Raw genomic sequence first — 20,577 nt, forward strand, 5'->3', positions numbered from 1 at the left:
AGTGATCGCCTATTGAAGCATAAGGCTACTTCCCCTTAACATGAGATTTAGACTTTTAACCTCTACCTCACTTTCTTCTCAGAGATGTCTGGTTTTTACCCTTTAGATCTTACGAGAACTTCAATCAACAGGGTGCTACCCTAACTTTACCGGCAACAATTCAACAAACAAATAAACAATCCAATAAACAAATAGACAAACAGGCCTGAACCTAGCAGAAAGATATTGATAAACATAAAATATAATGCATGTATAAAATCTAATTAAAGGAATGTATGCTTACCAAATAAGCACGTCCGCTCACTGATGAAGAATATCACAGAACTTCCAGTTAATAACTCAGGCGTTTCAGTTTCCACGACCCGCGTGTCACTTGTCCACCGATAAGATATTCTCCTTGAGTCTGTCTCCTTGAAGAAGAGGTTTTCTTGCCTAGTCTTGGAACCGGATTTTCTCAGGCACTTGGATGAAATAGTTGGGAACTTCTAGGTTCTGTGTAGAATGTTGTTTTTCCACATCCCATCTGGGGTGCCAAAATGTAGGTTGTGATTTCCCGTTCTATATCCTGTCCTGAACCTTTCCTATATAATCAATAACTCAAGTTTTGGGAAAATAATACAGATGTTTAATAACAAGAAAAATAAGATAATAATAAGGCAATTCAGTCAACAATTTCACAATAGAACCTTTCTTCAATGTCCTCTAATTAGAGAAAATACTAATACAATTATAAGTATACTTAGCAATGATCCTTCATGGCAGAGAGAGAGAGAGATAGTCTTGATTCTACTTCATTTATACTAAAAATTTCACATCCACACCCACATACAACCCACGACTCCGCCCTTCTTCTCCGGTATCTTCTGTGGCAAATATCCAATCATCTTCAGGGTAGTATGAGCATTATCATTGGCTGCATTGGTCAACACCTTCCTGCAGATGGCACTCTTGTACTTCTGGAAGAAAGTCCTTGTGTAGGTTCAACTCCATTTGGGCTGGCTCCAAGATGTTCATCAAAAGCATTGTGCACCAATATACATATCCATAGGCTGGAGACAGGATGTCTACCTCAGGAGCAATGGTATACAATTCAAATCCACAGGGGCAGTGTACATATGTAGATTACACTAGGTGACAAACAGGATCTGTATTCAAGTTCACCACAGAAGGTGTGTGTACCTGTATCATCCAAGAGGCTGGAGGGCCTATACTCTTTCCATATGTAGATGCAACCTTTACTTTATCACTAAAACAAAGGACATCACACAAAGAACACCGGCCTTCTCGCCTAGCAGGTTCACAACCTTGTACCTAGTATCTCTTGATAGAGTCCTGGAAATATCCAGCACTCAAATTTAATGCAGAGTTCAGTCATTCCTATGATATATATATATTGTACCTGTTGGCCTCCAACAGCTATCAAAGCGTTTGCCTTTCGGTCCTTGATCTTGATTGCATGCCGTGACCACAAAAGCTTTTTCCGTCTGGTTTCTATAGTGTAACGGTTATCACATTCGCCTCACACGCGAAAGGACCCCGGTTCGATACCGAGCAGAAACATGTGATTTATTCTTTATTTCCAAATGCAAGATTATATTGTTGGTTTGAGCAGCATTTTTTTCACCGCAACGATTTCTACGTGAGTTTGCTTTTGACAACAGTGTGTGGTTTTGACAGTTGATAGATTATCACAATTCAAGTAACACCTGAGAGTTTTAGGGTGCAAAACTAGGCATCTACGTGCTTTTTCTCTTTCTTTTTGGCTTTTGGACAAAGGCATGAGAATGCTTTGTCCAAAATGTTTTTTTCCATGCAAATCCAGCTCAGCTACGTTTAAACCAGAATCACGTTAGCCTGACAAGTGAAAAGTTCCCTCATTGAAAGATGCAAGTTTTGCTTTTCAGATGATGCCATTACTCTGTTTCCACTTTTGCTCTTGATTGCTTGACGTGAACATTTCACTCCTTTTCATGAAGTTTCTGTAGTGTAGTGGTTATCACTTTACCTTTACACGTGAAAGGTCCCCGGTTCAACACCGGGCAGAAACGTGTGTTTGTGAACATTTTTTCTCACACAAGGCTATACTGTTGGTTTGGGCAGCATGATTTTCACCCATTTGATTCACAATGGCCTGACAAATGAACGCACGTTCCCTGGTTGAAAAATGCCCTTTGTCCTGTTTTTAAACAAGGAGGTAAACCTGTTGGCTTTGGGTGGATGATTTTGTTCAATTGCATTTAGGTATGTGTGAATGTCTTTGGTAGTACCGTGAGTTTCTGTAGTGTAGCGGTTATCACGTTCGCCTAACACGCGAAAGGTCCCCAGTTCGAAACTGGGCAGAAACATAATTTTATTGTTTGCTATCAAAGCGTTTGCCTTTCGGTCCTTGATCTTGATTGCATGCCGTGACCACAGAAGCTTTTTCCGTCTAGTTTCTGTAGTGTAGCGGTAATCACATTCGCCTCACACGCGCAAGGTCCCCGCTTTGATACCGGGCAGAAACATGTGATTTATTCATTATTTCCAAATGCAAGATTATATTGTTGGTTTGAGCAGCATTTTTTTCACCGCAACGATTTCTACGTGAGTTTGCTTTTGACAACAGTGTGTGGTTTTGACAGTTGATAGGTTATCACAATTCAAGGAACACCTGAGAGTTTTAGGGTGCAAAACTAGGCATCTACGTGCTTTTCCTCTTTCTTTTTGGATTTTGGACAAAGGCATGAGAATGCTTTGTCCAAAATGTTTTTTTCCATGCATATCCAGCTCAGCTACGTTTAAACCAGAATCACGTTAGCCTGACAAGTAGAGATGAGCGTTGTTCTACTCGAACTGTTCGCCAATCTCAAATTCGAGCTGTTTTGGGCGGTGTTCGAGCCGGTCGGCGAACACGAACAATTTGAGAAAAATTCGGCTGTTCGAGGTTATGTTCGATAACTGTTCGTGCACCAAAATCATAACTGGATTTTTTCTCAGTAATGATGAAAATTAATGTTAATACGCAGTTTGAGTGTACAGCGGGGTGGGGGGAGGGGCAGGGGATGGATCTCTGCAGGAACAATGAAGATCTCCATTTTTTTTTCTCTTTCCTGCATTTGCAGTGGGGAGGTGCAATCTGTCAGCCTATCAGCAGCGCACACACGGAGCGAAGTGCTTTTTTTCACACAAGCAAGGGCATGTGTCATTGGCAGTGTATGTCACATGTCCTTGCCCTATAAGACCAAGCCATTTTCCCCGTCGCCACCATTTTCTCACTGCTGCAGCTGCGTGTTAGACGGCACCGCTGTTGCTGTGTGCGTTATACCTTGTTAATTTCAAGCCAATTTTCGCACAAATATACAGATAGCTTGGGAGTAGGGAATAGTTGTGATTGCAGTCCTTTTAAGGACTAGGTTACAGCATTTCCTACGACTTTTATCAGGCAGGTCTGTGCTCTTAAATAGATAGATTGTGGGAGTAAAGACTAATTGTAATTGGAGTCCTTTTCAGGACTAGGTTACATCAGTTCCTATCAGTTTTTGCCAGGCAGGTCTGTGCCAGTGCTGTGCAAGTTTTTTTCACAGCATTTGGCTGAATCTAGCAAAGCTAATCCTTTTTGGCCTATTGCAGAGTGTGTTAGTCAGTGGAGTAGCCTATCTGTGTTGCAAGATATACCACCTGTGTATAGAATACCAATTTTTTTACTGCACCTAGTGAAGTAAAATCTTTTGGGCATAGCATCATTCTATTAGTCCATCTATACTGACCTCCATCAGGTTGCAAATTAAAAATAATTTTTTTCTTCATTTAGCTCTGAAAAAATATTTGGGCTTCTAGCAGTGTGTGGGACTTGTTCTATTAGTCCTTCTATACTGACCTCCAGCAGGTTGCAAATTGAATATAATTTTTTTCTGCATCTAGCTCTGAAAAAATATTTGGGCTTCTAGCGGTGTGTGGGACTTGGTCTATTAGTCCATCTATACTGACCTCCATCAGGTTGCAAATTAAAAATAATTTTTTTCTGCATCTAGCTCTGAAAAAATATTTGGGCTTCTAGCAGTGTGTGGGACTTGGTCTATTAGTCCATCTATACTGACCTCCATCAGGTTGCAAATTAAAAATAATTTTTTTCTTCATTTATCTCTGAAAAAATATTTGGGCTTCTAGCAGCGTGTGGGACTTGTTCTATTAGTCCATCTATACTGACCTCCATCAGGTTGCAAATTAAAAATAATTTTTTTCTGCATCTAGCTCTGAAAAAATATTTGGGCTTCTAGCAGTGTGTGGGACTTGGTCTATTAGTCCATCTATACTGACCTCCATCAGGTTGCAAATTAAAAATAATTTTTTTCTGCATCTAGCTCTGAAAAAATATTTGGGCTTCTAGCAGTGTGTGGGACTTGGTCTATTAGTCCATCTATACTGACCTCCATCAGGTTGCAAATTGAAAAAAAAAATTTTCTGCATCTAGCTCTGAAAAAATATTTGGGCTTCTAGCGGTGTGTGGGACTTGGTCTATTAGTCCATCTATACTGACCTCCATCAGGTTGCAAATTAAAAATAATTTTTTTCTGCATCTAGCTCTGAAAAAATATTTGGGCTTCTAGCAGTGTGTGGGACTTGGTCTATTAGTCCATCTATACTGACCTCCATCAGGTTGCAAATTAAAAATAATTTTTTTCTTCATTTAGCTCTGAAAAAATATTTGGGCTTCTAGCAGTGTGTGGGACTTGTTCTATTAGTCCTTCTATACTGACGTCCAGCAGGTTGCAAATTGAATATAATTTTTTTCTGCATCTAGCTCTGAAAAAATATTTGGGCTTCTAGCGGTGTGTGGGACTTGGTCTATTAGTACATCTATACTGACCTCCATCAGGTTGCAAATTAAAAATAATTTTTTTCTGCATCTAGCTCTGAAAAAATATTTGGGCTTCTAGCAGTGTGTGGGACTTGGTCTATTAGTCCATCTATACTGACCTCCATCAGGTTGCAAATTAAAAATATTTTTTTTCTGCATCTAGCTCTGAAAAAATATTTGGGCTTCTAGCAGTGTGTGGGACTTGGTCTATTAGTCCATCTATACTGACCTCCATCAGGTTGCAAATTAAAAATAATTTTTTTCTTCATTTAGCTCTGAAAAAATATTTGGGCTTCTAGCAGTGTGTGGGACTTGTTCTATTAGTCCTTCTATACTGACCTCCAGCAGGTTGCAAATTGAATATAATTTTTTTCTGCATCTAGCTCTGAAAAAATATTTGGGCTTCTAGCGGTGTGTGGGACTTGGTCTATTAGTCCATCTATACTGACCTCCATCAGGTTGCAAATTAAAAATAATTTTTTTCTGCATCTAGCTCTGAAAAAATATTTGGGCTTCTAGCGGTGTGTGGGACTTGGTCTATTAGTCCATCTATACTGACCTCCATCAGGTTGCAAATTAAAAATAATTTTTTTCTGCATCTAGCTCTGAAAAAATATTTGGGCTTCTAGCAGTGTGTGGGACTTGGTCTATTAGTCCATCTATACTGACCTCCATCAGGTTGCAAATTGAATAAAAAAATTTTCTGCATCTAGCTCTGAAAAAATATTTGGGCTTCTAGCGGTGTGTGGGACTTGGTCTATTAGTCCATCTATACTGACCTCCATCAGGTTGCAAATTAAAAATAATTTTTTTCTGCATCTAACCCAGCCAATAGTTTTGGCCTAATACCACAGTTTGGCCACTCAGCTCTGCTCGGTTACCATCCATTGTTTTTTTGTGCAAACAACTCCAGAGTTGTGAATTAGTTAACCACCAAAATGAGTGGAAAAAGGCCTGCTGCTGGTGGAAAGGGGAATAGGCGTGTTGGGAAGGGGAAAAAAGGTTGTGTCCGTGGGGTAGGTGCAGAAGAAAGACCATCTTCCAGCCAAACTAAAATGTCTACTTCTTTTAGCGGACAATGTGATAAGATCCCTTTCTTACGGCCACGCCAATCGCTACAAATTCCAGATGAGGCACAAAAACAGCAGGTGCTTCAACGGATATCAAGTGCTCCTTTAAATGGGCTCTCCTCCACATCAACTTCAACATCACAAATACTCCAGTCCTCAAAGGTGTCACCCAAATCGCACTTGCTTCCTCACAGCTCCCAAATCTCCAGCTGCCCGTCTGAGTATGAGGTAGAACAGATGGTTGAGTCTGCAGAGCTGTTTACTCATACTATAGCCTGGGAATCAGAGGTCGACTCCAGCGCTTCTGTGAATCCAGACGAGGAAATGATCTGCACTGATGCCCAGAATCTTTATGAGTCGGATTCAGGACCAGACGCAGAAGGTTCTGACCATAATGTAGACCCTCATTCCCAAACTGTAACTCCTGTTGGTGGAGACAATGAGGAAGACGATGATAAGACTCAAATACCTGATTGGAGCGACAACTTTAGTTTTTTGTCAGGGCAGGAACAGGTTGGCTCTGAGGACGACGGGTGTGATAACGCACAGGGTGATGATGATGAGGTCGGAGATCCCACTTACTGTCAACCCACAGTCAGCCAAGAGATGAGGTCAGCAGAGGAGGTGGAGGAAGTAGAGGAGGAGGAGTTTTATGCGGAAGGGCTAACATCTGCAAGGTCCAGACGGTCGGCAGCACCAGGGCGGCAGGCATGTGAGGGTGGGGGAGATGATTTTACCAGGGCGCATGGTAGCAGCCAGACTAGTGAGGAAGGTGCAGGAGCCCAGGAAGAAGTGGAGGACGAACTGATGGAAGACTCATCAGATGAGGGAGACCTTGATCACATTTCTGTTGTGCGAGGTTGGGGGGAGAGGACAGAGGAAGGAAGCATGATTGTTACCTCGCCACCAACACAACAGGGACTTGGTGCTCCTGGATGCGCAACACACATGAGTGCCTTCTTGCTGCACTACCTGCAACATGACCCTCGAATTGTGAGAATTAGAAATAATCCTGACTACTGGGTTGCCACACTGTTAGATCCCCGGTACAAAAGTAAATTTGCAGAAATTATTCCTGCCATAGAAAGGGATGCACGCATGCAGGAGTATCAGCAGAGACTGTTGCAGAATCTTACATGTGCTTTTCCACAAAATACCAGTGGTGCACGTAGTGAATCTCACAGTTCCAACTTGCCAACCGTGGGACCGTCAAGTGTTCAGCACTCAAACCGTAACAGAACCACAGTATCTGCTGGTAACATCAATTTTGCGGAATCATTTCACCACTTTTTTAGCCCATCCTTTGCAAGGCCACAGGAGACAAGAAGTCTGACACATAGTCAACGCCTAGAGACGATGGTACAGGAGTATCTCCAAGTAAACATTGAAGCCACGACTGTGTCACTGGACCCTTGCTCTTTTTGGGCTTCCAATCTGGATAAATGGCCGGAGCTAGCCACTTACGCCTTGGAGATCTTGTCATGCCCCGCAGCCAGCGTTCTGTCTGAACGTGTGTTCAGCGCTGCTGGTGGTGTGCTGACAGATAAGCGCACGCGGCTCTCCACTGATAATGTAGACAGACTCACGTTCATAAAGATGAACAAATCATGGATCCGAAACAACTTTTCTACCCCTGTGTCATCCTGGGGAGAGTAAAAGCTTGATGATTGGTTAAAATCACCCTACCAACCGTTTTAAGCTTTCAAATTACTAATCATGTTTATCTGTATCTTGACTGGAAAATAATTTGGGCTTTGTAGCAGTGTGCAGCACTGATCCTATTAGGCCATCTATAATAAGCTTCACCAGATTTAAAATTAAAAATAATTTTTAGCTGCATCTAGCCCGGAAAATAATTTTGGGGCTCCGAGATGCGCAAGACACATAAGTGTTATGTTCTGCTACCAAAGCTAAGGAAAGAGAGGAGATCTGTCCCTACTATAAGACTCAGCTGAATCCCTACGATGTAACAGGGAACCTGATCCTGCGATCAGACCTGCTAAAGTCCTAATCTAGTCTGTACGAAGACCTATAGATGTGGGGAGGGAATCCCTACAAGTACTAAGGACTGGGAGGAATATGGGACACCTCCTAACAGAAATAGTAGCAGACAGACGAACAAACAAAATAGATAGAACATAGAGGTCCGTAGACCAAGCAAACTAACAGAGTTAGATACAGAGCACAGGCTAGCTAGAAAGTAGATATACAATGAAGTCCAGCAAAGCCAGAAGGGCGGAGCAGGATTAAATAGGCCAACAAGGTCATGTGACCAGCAAAGGAAAAAAAAACCTAACAGCAAGGTTCTAACAGTACCCCCCCTTCTAAGAGGATCCTCCGGATCCCCTAGGACCAGGCTTATCAGGAAATCTCCTGTGAAACGCTCTGATAAGTCTGGACGCGGAAACATCATCTGACCTCACCCAAGAGTTATCCTCGGGTCCGAAACCTTTCCAGGCCACAAGATACTGCAAACTACCTCTATACCGTCTAGAGTCAAGGATGCGAGAAATTTCATATTCCCCGTCCTCCACCACCGGAGGAACAGAGGCAGAGGCGTCACCATCCGACACAACAGCTTTTTTTAACAGAGAGACATGAAAGACCGGATTAATTCTCCAGGAGGTAGGAACCTCCAACCTAACAGCAGATTGGTTGACAACCTGAAGCACCTTAAAGGGCCCTACAAACTTGGGACCCAATTTCTTAGAAGGAATCCTCAACCGCAGATTCCTAGAGGACAACCAAACCATGTCACCAACAGCGAACAAAACCTCCTGTCGTTTCCTATCAAAGTAGTCTTTAGATTTTCTGTTGGCCTCCTGAAGATTACCACGCACATCCGTCCAAACTCTTTCCAAATCACCGGAAAAATTCTCCTCCTCAGGCACGGCAGATCCCAACTTGGAGAACGACCCAAACGACGGATGTCTCCCAGAACAACAAAAAAAAGGCGAACAACCAGCAGAAGAAGATGTATGATTGTTCAGAGCAAATTCGGCAAGTGGCAGAAACTCAGACCACCCCTCCTGATTGTCTGCCACAAAACAACGCAAGAACTGCTCAACATCCTGGTTTTTCCTTTCTGTCTGGCCATTAGATTCAGGATGATATCCAGACGAAAACGACAAATGAATTCCCAACCTGTCACAAAAGGCACGCCAAAAACGAGCCACGAACTGAGGACCCCTATCAGAAACAATGTCAGTAGGAACGCCATGAAGTCTGACAATTTCCTTGACAAAGGCCTTAGCGAGAGTTTTAGCGCAGGGCAGTTTGACGAAGGGAACCAAGTGACACATCTTGCTAAAACGGTCCACGATCACCCAGATGACAGTAAAACCCTCAGAGGGGGGAAGGTCAGTTATAAAGTCCATAGCCAAATGTGTCCAAGGAGCACTGGGGACCTCCAAAGGACAAAGCAACCCCGCAGCAGGAGTATGTGAGGACTTAGATCTAGCACATATAGTACATTGGCGCACCCACTTAATGACTTCCTTCTGCCATCCAGGCCACCAAAAACTGCGACCCACCAGTCTCTTGGTCTCAGAGATTCCGGGATGACCTGCCAACCGAGATTCGTGACACTCAACAAACAAATCTCTCCTAAAGGTCTCAGGCACAAACAACCTCCCATGAGGAGTGTTAGATGGGGCATTCTCCTAAGCTTTAAGAATCTCATCTTCCAAAACGGAGTCTAAAGCAGCTATCACAACACCTTCTTGTAAAATGTTTTCCTCTTTCTCAGCACCGACTATGGGAGAAAAACTGCGAGACAAGGCATCCGCCTTAACATTCTTAGTACCAGGGATGTAAGTAACGGAGAAATTAAACCGCGAGAAAAACAGTGCCCACCTAGCCTGACGGGCATTCAGGCGCTTGGCAGCATCAAGATATATCAGATTTTTATGATCCGTAAGAACCTGAACGGGAAATTCCGCACCTTCCAAGAAGTGGCGCCAGTGTTCAAATGCGAGTTTAATAGCCAATAATTCCCGATTACCAATATCGTAATTCAGTTCAGTCTCCGAAAATTTTTTTGAAAAAAAGGCACAGGGATGTAATCCATCCCCGTTATCCTGAGACAATACTGCGCCAACCCCCACAGAGGAAGCATCAACCTCAACCAAAAACGGCCTAGTAACATCAGGCTGCATAAGGATGGGAGCAGAGGTGAACCTCTCCTTGAGATACACAAAAGCTTCAGTGGCCTCAGAAGACCACTGAACCGCATCAGCACCTTTCCTGGTGAGATCAGTCAGAGGTTTGACAATACTAGAAAATTTTTTTATGAATTTTCTGTAGTAATTGGCGAAACCCAAAAACCTCTGTGTCGATTTCAAACCAATAGGCCTAGGCCATTCCTGCACAGCTTGAACCTTAACCGGATCCATCTCAAAACCTTTGCTGGAGATAATGTAGCCCAAAAAACTAATTCTCTGTACAGCGAACTCACATTTCTCCAGCTTAGCAAAAAGCGAATTGTCCATTAATAACTGTAATACCTCACGCACGCTCCGCCAATGAGACTCCAGATCTGGCGAATAAATCAAAATGTCATCCAAATACACAACCACATTTTTACCGATCAAAGGTCTAAGGATGTCATTAATCAGATTCTGAAAAAATGCAGGAGCATTAGTAAGACCAAAAGGCATAACCAGATTCTCAAAATGACCCACAGGAGTGTTAAAAGCAGTCTTCCATTCATCACCCTCCTTCATGCGCAACAGATTGTATGCCCCCTTAAGGTCAATTTTAGAGAACCACTTGGCCCCCAATAACTGGTTAAACAGATCAGGAATCAATGGCAGTGGGTAAGGATTGCGTACCGTAATTTTGTTGATCTCACGAAAATCCAGACAAGGACGTAAACCGCCGTCCTTTTTTTTTACAAAAAAAAATCCAACCGCCACAGTAGACTTAGGGGGCCTAATGTGACCGGCGGCCAAACTTGTCTGTATGTATTCCTCCAAAGCCTTCCTCTCAGGAATAGTAAGGTTAAATAAACGACTTTTAGGAAGAGTCGCTCCAGGGACAAATTCAATAGAACAATCATAGTCTCTATGGGGAGGCAAAACCTGCGATTCCTTCTCAGAAAAAACTCTCCAAAAATCCTGAATAGGAACAGGCAATTCTCCCCTATCCAAAGCTGCAATACGCCCGTTACAACACTTGTCATAACATTTATGGCTCCAGGATTTAATTTCACTGGTAGACCAATCCAGTACAGGATTGTGAAATTTTAACCAGGGCAAACCCAATATTACTGGAGAAGGCAAGTTATTCAACACTACCAAATCCAATTTCTCATGGTGAACACCATTAATAGTGAGAGGAAATTCACTGACCTTGAGAGTAATATTCTTCAAAGGGGAACCATCCACAGAAACCACAGCAATGGGGGATGACAAAGGTTCAGGTTTTAAATTGAGTTTTTCCACGAATCCCCCATCAATTACATTCAGTGTAGACCCGCAATCAACAAACACCCGAAATTCCATTAATTTTTCCTGAGCAATCGTGGAAGCAGCTAAAAATATACCCTTGGAATTTAAACAGGCAATACGGGCGTGACAGACCATTTTTTTTTCTTTCTTCATACGAAGCTCACAGCCTTTAATCAAATGACCAGATTTTCCGCAATAGAAACACAAGCCTTGCGAAAAACGACGGTCTTTTTCTTGAGAGCGAGGTGCCACCGATCCAATCTCCATCGGTTCACCACTGTTAGTACACACATTATCATAACCAGAAACTGACATAGCAGAGGATTTGCTCTCATTAACCCTAGCACGCAGTCTTCTATCCACCCGTATAGCTAATTGCATAGCCTGTTGCAAATCCTCAGATGTAGGATAAGCAATTAGCAGGTCTTTAACCCTTTCACTGAGCCCAGCAAGAAATAGACTTTTCAGAGCAGAATCGTTCCACCCTGTTTGAGTGGACCAACGACGAAAATGAGTACAATATTTTTCGACATTACCTGATCCTTGTTTTAAACGTCTCAACTCAGTCTCAGCTGATGCCACACGGTCAGGATCATCATATAATAGTCCTAAAGCAGAAAAAAAACTATCCACTGATCTGAAGCATGTATCACTAGGTTGCAAAGAAAAGGCCCACTCCTGAGGCTCTTTGCGCAAAAGTGACATTATGAACCCTACGCGCTGGGATTCATCCCCAGAGGACTTGGGTCTCAAACGAAAATACAATAAGCAAGCATTTTTAAATGAAAAAAATTCTCGATGTTCACCAAAAAATAAATCCGGCAAACATACCTTAGGCTCCAAGAAATATGCTCCAGGACAGTTACTCACGTGCTGACGGAGCTCGGCCACTTCCAGAGAGAGTCCCTGCAGGTGTTTAGCCAAATCCTGAACCGACACCATGATGGAACAAAAAAAAAAAAAAAAAAAAAAAAAATCTTTCCTTAGAGAATTTGCAGGCTGGACTTACTGTTATGTTCTGCTACCAAAGCTAAGGAAAGAGAGGAGATCTGTCCCTACTATAAGACTCAGCTGAATCCCTACGATGTAACAGGGAACCTGATCCTGCGATCAGACCTGCTAAAGTCCTAATCTAGTCTGTACGAAGACCTATAGATGTGGGGAGGGAATCCCTACAAGTACTAAGGACTGGGAGGAATATGGGACACCTCCTAACAGAAATAGTAGCAGACAGACGAACAAACAAAATAGATAGAACATAGAGGTCCGTAGACCAAGCAAACTAACAGAGTTAGATACAGAGCACAGGCTAGCTAGAAAGTAGATATACAATGAAGTCCAGCAAAGCCAGAAGGGCGGAGCAGGATTAAATAGGCCAACAAGGTCATGTGACCAGCAAAGGAAAAAAAAACCTAACAGCAAGGTTCTAACAATAAGTGCCTTCTTGCTGCACTACCTGCAGCATGACCCTCATATTGTCAGAATTCGAAGTAATCATGACTACTGGGTTGCCACACTCTTAGATCCCCCAAACTTTTCGATCAACCTTTTCATTTTAATAAAGACCAAAAAAATGGTCATTTTTGAAATTATAAGCATTAGCAGGTTGTTAGAAACTGAAATCAAACAGTTTTCAACTCAAAACTTTATTCTAGGTGATGTTACATTTTCACATAGGACCCCTTGTTCGAAAGGAGCTTCTGAACTCTCTCGTCCATTGAATTTGTCAGGTTTTGGATGGTTTCTGCTTCAATTGTTTTGCATGAGGACAGAATACCCTCCCAGAGCTGTTGCTTAGATGTGAACTGCCTCCCGCCATCATAGACACTCCTTTTAATGATGCTCCAAAGGTTCTGAATGGGGTAGAGGTCAGGGGAGCATGGGGGTCACACCATAAGTTTGTCCCCTTTTATGCCCATATCAGCCAGAGATGCAGATGTTTTATGTGCAGCATGAGATGGTGCATTATCATGCAGAAAAATGATCTTGCTGTGAAATACACGGTTCTTCTTCTTGAACCATGGCAGGAAGTGCTGTTTGAGAAAATCCACATACATTATGGAGTTCATCTTTAGCGCCTTCAGGGATCCTAAAGGGGCCGACAATCTCTCTCCCCATGATTCCAGCCCAAAACATTACTCCACCTCCTCCTTGTTGGCGCTGTAGCCGTGTTTGCGTGGGGTGTCCATCAACCAGCCATCCTCCACTCCATTCATCTGGACCATCGAGCGTTGCACGGCACTCATCCGTGAACAAAACAGTTTTGAAATCAGTCTTCATGTAATGTTTGGCCCACTGGAGCCGTTTCTGCTTGTGTGAAGTGGATAGAGGAGGTCGACAGGATGGCGTATGCACAGCTGCAAACCTCTGAAGGACCCTGCATCTTGTTGTTCGGGGGACGTTGGAGGCACAAGCAGCTTCAAAAACTTGTCTGCTGCTATGACAAGGCTTTTTTGCCGCTGCTCTTTCAACCTGACGTAATTGCCTGTAGGAAAGAGTCCTCAATTTGCCCTTATCAGCACGCACACGTGTGTACTGTGAATCAGCTACATACTTCTTGATTGCCAAGACACTTCATCCTGATCATCGCACAATGTTGATTGTAGTCATGCCTTGACCTAAACACTCCACAATTTGTTGCTTCTCAGCAGCCGACACATCCTTTTTCTTTCCCATTTTGGCAGAAAATGTAGGCTGCTTAATAATGTGAGAGAGCCTTCTTAAGTAGTCTTGCCTTTCATTGGACACACCTGCCAAACTAATTAGCACAGGTGTCTGCAATTGCTTACAGTGATATAAAGAGCCCTGACACACATCACCATCAATGAGTTTAACTGACAAACAAACAAATTCTTCCCTTATCACTCCTAAACACTTTTTGCATAATAATTTGGAACGCGGTGTACATGTGCTTTTCCACAAAACACCAGTGGTTCACGTAGTGAATCTTACAGTTCTAACTTGCCAACCGTGGTCTGTATGGAATTGTTCAATAAAGGGCCCAAAATTAAGATAACATAGATGGGAGAGGTCTCTATGAATAGGAATTCCTAAGTATTTGATACCCTGTGAGGGCCAGGCAAAGGGAAAGTTGGACTGGATGGAATCCTATATGGATTTAGGGAGGGAGACATCGAGGGCCTCAGACTTCGCTGCATTGATTTTAAAATTTTACCATGTAACAAAGTGATCTATTTCAGCCATAACAGCAGGGATGGATATATGTGATTGAGTGATATATACTAGGACATCATCAGCAAATAGAGAGCACTTGTACTCGGTGCCTCCCACCTCAATCCACCTAATATTGGGGTTATGGCGAATTGATGAGAGCAGGTGCTCCGTCACTAGGATGTATAAGAGAGGGGACAGAGGACATCCCTGCCTTGTCCCATTGGTGATTGTGAAAGGTGATGAAAATGTTCTGACGCACCCCCTGGGCCTTGGGACACCCGGAGCCGGACCCTTTTTGGTGGATGCTGGTGGTTGTAGTCTTCGTGGCGGCGATCCGGTTCCGTGGCTCAGGGCGGTCAAACCAGTGGCGGAACTATTTATGTGGTTTTGATGTTTAAATGTCCGACTACGCCACCCGTGGATTGCGGTCAGAGTGAACCGCCGCTACAGGGCAGACCGCTAAGGCTGGTGTTGTGGGTGCAGCAGAGCGTAGCATAACTCCCCACGGGAGGAGTATAGCCTCAGGGCAGTGTATGCGGAGGATGGGGGTGATGGTGCAGGGCAGCAGCAGTAACGACACGGAGTCAGTGATGCAGTTCAGGGCCTTTACTCACAGTTCTTATTATCCAGACCACGTCTGCAGGTAACGGCTGCCCACGTCGTACTGTGCTCACCAGGTGAGGGGCTCAGACAACTCCCAGATAACTTTGGAGCGCTTCACAGGACCCCCTTTGTGTGTCCTTTGTCTGGCCTTTCTTACCAACACTTCTGTCCGGCTGCCTCGGGCCTCCTCTTGGTAAACTTGGCGCCAGTTTCCCTGACCCTATGTGGTGCCTTCCTAGCAGGTGGAGCAAGGGGCTGCGCCACATAAAATGTCAGAGCCTCCGGTTTCTAGCTGAGGGTCGTTTCCTGCCTCCACTAGTTCGGGGACCGGTCTCCCCCTTTGGCCTGACCCCTCCACGCAGGTGGATTCGGGCGTGCGGTGGCGACTCGCCCGTCCGCACCCCTGGGATCCCTTCATTCCTCGTTCCTGGAGCCCTCTCCGCTCCTCTTCCTTCCTTCTCCCTCTTGCAGGCCTGGGCCTCTGTTACTAGGCCCGCCACCGGAGCAGAGCTCATGCAGAGCCCCTGCTCCCTGCCACTTCTGCTCAGACTTCTCTGCACTGAACTAAGATGGTGCCCACCTTTTATACTCCCTTCTCAATGCACCCAGGAACTGCTTCCTCCCTGCTCCTGCACTGCAGGGTTCCCCTTCCTCAGTGTTCCCTCCCCCCACTCCAGCCAGGGACAGGGACTGTCGTGCCCATCTCAGGGGCATATTGGTCGCCCTGCCCCACGGCAATGTGGTGTAATGCATGCAGGTGTCGGGTCCTGATCCACACTCCATCCTTATCTGAGAGTGAGATATCACACCTCTGGGTGAGGTGCAATACGTCTGTAGCAACCGAGCCCTCGGTGCTACAGTTCCATTTATCTTCAGCCTAGGTGACGTATTGTGATACAGGGCCGTGATTTTGGCTATAAAAGGGTCCCCTAGACCCCTACCCCAAGCTTTTTAAGAGAATCATATATGGCGTGCCAGGAGACTCTATGGAATGCTTTCTCAGCATCCAACGAGAGTATCTACTTACAAATTTTTAACTGCATCTAGCCCAGGAAATACTTTGTGCCTAGTAGCAGTGTCTGCTAGTCAGCGGATTATCCCGGCTGTTAAGCAAGCTACACCACCTGTAGTTTGGACACTTAATTTTTTCAAAGGAAATGCTTCGGGACCACGGGATACTCAGTGAAGAGCATCAGGAGGCACCCCAAGGCATAGGGGCTGGGACTGGCACTAGGATGCCTTGCGGTGGACAGCCGAGCTCGATCCTTATGAAAGCTTTTTAACTGCAGCAGTTTTAGTGGACGCTACTGGAGCTGGAATTATGCGGCTGCTGGCATGAGACTTGCCCTCCAATAGATCCTTGTAAATGGATTTAAAGTGTATTTATTCAAATTAGAGGGACAATTTAAATTAAAAAGCTTAGAGCTGCCTCCACCACAGGGGGGCTCTCTCGACCCACCAGCGGACAGGCACCAGTATTGGGAGAGGGGGGCTGGCCGTCAGGGTTCACCGCGGCTCTGGCACAAACCCGGCGACACGGAGGTGGCACGGGCAGGAGCGGACTGGCCGTCTCGGCTTCTCACTTTTTGGATTTTAGAAGGGCATGACATGCCTATATCTGTGTCTCCCCCTCCTTTTACTCCTCCACCTCTTTTCTTTTCGCATGACTATATGTACTTGTCACTTTTCCATGTGTTAGTTGTGTCTTCTGAGCAGTTTGTCAGCTTTTGGACACCTTTGAAGGTGTTTTCTATGTGTTTCTATGTGTTTTTGTTTGCCTGCCATTGGTTTTAATGGTGTTCGAAGGTGTTCGACGAACAGTTCGACGAACAGTTCGGCGAACACACGGGTGTTCGACGAACCGAACCGAACTCGAACACTACGGGGGTGGCTCAACACTACTGACAAGTGAAAAGTTCCCTCGTTGAAAGATGCAAGTTTTGCTTTTCAGATGATGCCATTACTCTGTGTTTCCGCTTTTGCTCTTGATTGCTTGACGTGAACATTTCACTCCTTTTCATTAAGTTTCTGTAGTGTAGTGGTTATCACTTTCGCTTTACGAGTGAAAGGTCCCCGGTTCAACACCGGGAGAAACATGTGTTTGTGTGCATTTTTTCTCACACAAGGCTATACTGTTGGTTTGAGCAGCATGATTTTCACCCATTTGATTCACAATGGCCTGACAAATGAACGCACGTTCCCTGGTTGAAAAATGCCCTTTGTCCTGTTTTTAAACATTGAGGTAAACTTGTTGGCTTTGGGTGGATGATTTTGTTCAATTGCATTTAGGTATGTGTGAATGTCTTTGGTAGTACCGTGAGTTTCTGTAGTGTAGCGGATATCACGTTTGCCTAACACGCGAAAGGTCCCCTGTTCGAAACTGGGCAGAAACATAATTTTATTGTTTGCTATCAAAGCATTTGCCTTTCGGTCCTTGATCTTGATTGCATGCCGTGACCACAGAAGCATTTTCCGTCTAGTTTCTGTAGTGTAGCGGTTATCATGTTCGCCTAACATGCGAAAGGTCACCGGTTCGATACTGGGCAGAAACATGTGATTTATTCTTTATTTCCAAATGCAAGATTATATTGTTGGTTTGAGCAGCATTTTTTTCACCGCTACGATTTCTACGTGAGTTTGCATTTGACAACAGTGTGTGGTTTTGACAGTTGATAGGTTATCACAATTCAAGTAACACCTGAGAGTTTTAGGGTGCAAAACTAGGCATCTACTTGCTTTTTCTCTTTCTTTTTGGCTTTTGGACAAAGGCATGAGAATGCTTTGTCCAAAATGTTTTTTTCCATGCAAATCCAGCTCAGCTACGTTTAAACCAGAATCACGTTAGCCTGACAAGTGAAAAGTTCCCTCATTGAAAGATGCAAGTTTTGCTTTTCAGATGATGCCATTATTCTGTTTCCACTTTTGCTCTTGATTACTTGACGTGAACATTTCACTCCTTTTCATGAAGTTTCTGTAGTGTAGTGGTTATCACGTTCGCTTTACACGCGAAAGGTCCCCGGTTCGACACCGGGCAGAAACATGTGTTTGTGAGCATTTCTTCTTGCACAAGGCCATACTGTTGGTTTGGGCAGCATGATTTTCACCCATTTGATTCACAATGGCCTGACAAATGAACGCATGTTCCCTGGTTGAAAAATGCCCTTTGTTCTGTTTTTAAACATTAAGGTAAACCTGTTGGCTTTGGGTGGATGATTTTGTTCAATTGCATTTAGGTATGTGTGAATGTCTTTGGTAGTACCGTGAGTTTCTGTAGTGTAGTGGTTATCATGTTTGCCTAACATGCGAAAGGTCCCCAGTTCGAAGCTGGACAGAAACATAAATTCATTGTTTGCTATCAAACCGTTTACTTTTCGGTCCTTGATCTTGATTGCATGCCGTGACCACAGAAGCTTTTTCCGTCTAGTTTCTGTAGTGTAGCTGTTATCACGTTTACCTCACACGCGAGAGGTCCCCGGTTCGATACCGGGCAGAAACATGTGATTTTTTCTTTATTTCCAAATGCAAGATTATATTGTTGGTTTGAGCAGCATTTTTTTCACCGCTACGATTTCTACGTGAGTTTGCTTTTGACAACAGTGTGTGGTTTTGACAGTTGATAGGTTATCACAATTCAAGTAACACCTGAGAGTTTTAGGGTGCAAAACTAGGCATCTACATGCTTTTTCTCTTTCTTTTTGGCTTTTGGACAAAGGCATGAGAATGCTTTGTCCAAAATGTTTTTTTCCATGCAAATCCAGCTCAGCTACGTTTAAACCAGAATCACGTTAGCCTGACAAGTGAAAAGTTCCCTCATTGAAAGATGCAAGTTTTGCTTTTCAGATGATGCCATTACTCTGTTTCCACTTTTGCTCTTGATTGCTTGACGTGAACATTTCGCTTCTTTTCATGAAGTTTCTGTAGTGTAGTGGTTATCACGGTCGCTTTACGCGCGAAAGGTTCCCCATTCGACACCGGGCAGAAACATGTGTTTGTGAGCATTTTTTCTCACACAAGGCTATACTGTTGGTTTGGGCAGCATGATTTTCACCCATTTGATTCACAATGGCCTGACAAATGAACGCATGTTCCCTGGTTGAAAAATGCCTTTTGTCCTGTTTTTAAACATTGAGGTAAACTTGTTGGCTTTGGGTGGATGATTTTGTTCAATTGCATTTAGGTATGTGTGAATGTCTTTGGTAGTACCGTGAGTTTCTGTAGTGTAGCGGTTATCATGTTCGCTTAAGACACGAAAGGTCCCCAGTTCAAAACTGGGCAGAAACATAATTTTATTGTTTGCTATCAAAGCGTTTGCCTTTCGGTCCTTGATCTTGATTGCATGCCGTGACCACAGAAGCTTTTTCCGTCTAGTTTCTGTAGTGTAGCGGTTATCACGTTCGCCTCACACGCGAAAGGTCCCCGGTTCGATACCGGGCAGAAACATGTGATTTAATCTTTATTTCCAAATGCAAGATTATATTGTTGGTTTGAGCAGCATTTTTTTCACCGCTACGATTTCTACGTGAGTTTGTTTTTGACAACAGTGTGTGGTTTTGACAGTTGATAGGTTATCACAATTCAAGTAACACCTGAGAGTTTTAGGGTGCAAAACTAGGCATCTACATGCTTTTTCTCTTTCTTTTTGGCTTTTGGACAAAGGCATGAGAATGCTTTGTCCAAAATGCTTTTTTCCATGCAAATCCAGCTCAGCTACGTTTAAACCAGAATCACGTTAGCATGACAAGTGAAAAGTTCCCTCATTGAAAGATGCAAGTTTTGCTTTTCAGATGATGCCATTACTCTGTTTCCACATTTGCTCTTGATTGCTTGACGTGAACATTTCACTCCTTTTCATGAAGTTTCTGTAGTGTAGTGGTTATCACGTTCGCTTTACACGCGAAAGGTCCCTGGTTCGACACCTGGCAGAAACATGTGTTTGTGAGCATTTTTTCTCGCACAAGGCTATACTGTTGGTTTGGGCAGCATAATTTTCACCCATTTGATTCACAATGGCCTGACAAATGAACGCATGTTCCCTGGTTGAAAAATGCCCTTTGTCCTGTTTTTAAACATTGAGGTAAACTTGTTGGCTTTGGGTGGATGATTTTGTTCAATTGCATTTAGGTATGTGTGAATGTCTTTGGTAGTACCGTGAGTTTCTGTAGTGTAGCGGTTATCACGTTCACCTAACATGCGAAAGGTCCCCAGTTCGAAACTAGGCAGAAACATAATTTTATTGTTTGCTATCAAAGCGTTTGCCTTTCGGTCCTTGATCTTGATTGCATGCCGTGACCACAGAAGCTTTTTCCGTCTAGTTTCTGTAGTGTAGCGGTTATCACGTTCGCCTCACAGGCGAAAGGTCCCCGGTTCGATACCGGGCAGAAACATGTGATTTATTCTTTATTTCCAAATGCAAGATTATATTGTTGGTTTGAGCAGCATTTTT

At 43.8% G+C, this 20,577-nt stretch overlaps 9 non-coding genes across 9 annotated transcripts; all 9 read left to right on the top strand.

Moving 5' to 3' along the window:
• Window positions 1-1,487: 1,487 nt before the first annotated feature.
• TRNAV-CAC (transfer RNA valine (anticodon CAC)) lies at window positions 1,488-1,560 on the top strand. Its single transcript has one exon. It is a non-coding gene; the product is annotated as a tRNA-Val (tRNA).
• Window positions 1,561-2,272: 712 nt separating this feature from the next.
• TRNAV-AAC (transfer RNA valine (anticodon AAC)) lies at window positions 2,273-2,345 on the top strand. Its single transcript has one exon. It is a non-coding gene; the product is annotated as a tRNA-Val (tRNA).
• Window positions 2,346-17,613: 15,268 nt separating this feature from the next.
• Window positions 17,614-17,686, top strand: TRNAV-AAC (transfer RNA valine (anticodon AAC)). Its single transcript has one exon. It is a non-coding gene; the product is annotated as a tRNA-Val (tRNA).
• A 415-nt stretch (window positions 17,687-18,101) lies between these two features.
• Window positions 18,102-18,174, top strand: TRNAV-UAC (transfer RNA valine (anticodon UAC)). Its single transcript has one exon. It is a non-coding gene; the product is annotated as a tRNA-Val (tRNA).
• Window positions 18,175-18,398: 224 nt separating this feature from the next.
• On the top strand, window positions 18,399-18,471 carry TRNAV-AAC (transfer RNA valine (anticodon AAC)). Its single transcript has one exon. It is a non-coding gene; the product is annotated as a tRNA-Val (tRNA).
• A 1,030-nt stretch (window positions 18,472-19,501) lies between these two features.
• On the top strand, window positions 19,502-19,574 carry TRNAV-CAC (transfer RNA valine (anticodon CAC)). The gene has a single exon. It is a non-coding gene; the product is annotated as a tRNA-Val (tRNA).
• A 415-nt stretch (window positions 19,575-19,989) lies between these two features.
• TRNAV-UAC (transfer RNA valine (anticodon UAC)) lies at window positions 19,990-20,062 on the top strand. Its single transcript has one exon. It is a non-coding gene; the product is annotated as a tRNA-Val (tRNA).
• Window positions 20,063-20,286: 224 nt separating this feature from the next.
• Window positions 20,287-20,359, top strand: TRNAV-AAC (transfer RNA valine (anticodon AAC)). Its single transcript has one exon. It is a non-coding gene; the product is annotated as a tRNA-Val (tRNA).
• An 86-nt stretch (window positions 20,360-20,445) lies between these two features.
• TRNAV-CAC (transfer RNA valine (anticodon CAC)) lies at window positions 20,446-20,518 on the top strand. Its single transcript has one exon. It is a non-coding gene; the product is annotated as a tRNA-Val (tRNA).
• The last annotated feature ends 59 nt before the right edge of the window (window positions 20,519-20,577 follow it).

The sequence above is a fragment of the Phyllobates terribilis genome, unplaced genomic scaffold (genome assembly GCF_046119375.1).
Source record: "Phyllobates terribilis strain yellow unplaced genomic scaffold, ASM4611937v1 Scaffold_3__8_contigs__length_932513732, whole genome shotgun sequence".
Lineage (NCBI taxonomy): Eukaryota > Metazoa > Chordata > Amphibia > Anura > Dendrobatidae > Phyllobates > Phyllobates terribilis.